The sequence below is a fragment of the Lathyrus oleraceus genome, chromosome 2 (assembly GCF_024323335.1).
Source record: "Lathyrus oleraceus cultivar Zhongwan6 chromosome 2, CAAS_Psat_ZW6_1.0, whole genome shotgun sequence".
In the NCBI taxonomy this organism is placed as follows: Eukaryota; Viridiplantae; Streptophyta; class Magnoliopsida; order Fabales; family Fabaceae; genus Lathyrus; species Lathyrus oleraceus.
Window position 1 is genome coordinate 100144354 of NC_066580.1, and position 602 is coordinate 100144955.

General features: G+C 41.2%; 1 non-coding gene across 1 annotated transcript; it reads right to left on the bottom strand.

The window, feature by feature from the left end:
* Positions 1-226: 226 nt before the first annotated feature.
* LOC127125115 (small nucleolar RNA R71) lies at positions 227-333 on the bottom strand. The gene has a single exon (XR_007804575.1). It is a non-coding gene; the product is annotated as a small nucleolar RNA R71 (small nucleolar RNA).
* Positions 334-602: the final 269 nt, after the last annotated feature.

The window sequence follows — 602 nt, forward strand, 5'->3', positions numbered from 1 at the left end:
CGCTACTGAGAAACCAAACCAACATTTAAAAATATTTCTTCAATTAGCAGAAACTTTTAAAACGAATTGAGCTTCTCCTGAGGCAATACGTTTAAGATTATTTCCTTTTTCCCTCAGAGATAAAGCCCTATCATGGTTAGATTCCCTTCCACCCAATTCCATTACGACTTGGGATAACCTTAGAAGAGTTTTTCTTGCTAGATATTTTCCCCCGAGTAAGACCGCCATTCTTCGAAACCATATAACTAGATTTACCCAAAACCAAGGAGAATCGTTGTTCGAAGCTTGGGAGAGATATAAAGAGTTGTTACGAGCATGCCCACATCATGATTTAGAAAATTGGTTAATCATTCAAACCTTCTATAATGGACTTCATCACAAAACCAAGATGACCATCGACGCTGCCGCAGGCGGTGCTCTGATGAACAAACCTTATCCTGAAGCTAGTGCCCTCATCGAAGATATGGCTCAAAACCATCAATCACGGGGAGTTGAACGAGCGACAGTTGAGAAGAAGGAAGCCCAAGCAGGAGTGCATGAACTAAGCTCTATAGACATGATGCAAGCTTAAATGGACGCATTAGCCCTTAAAGTCGAGCATA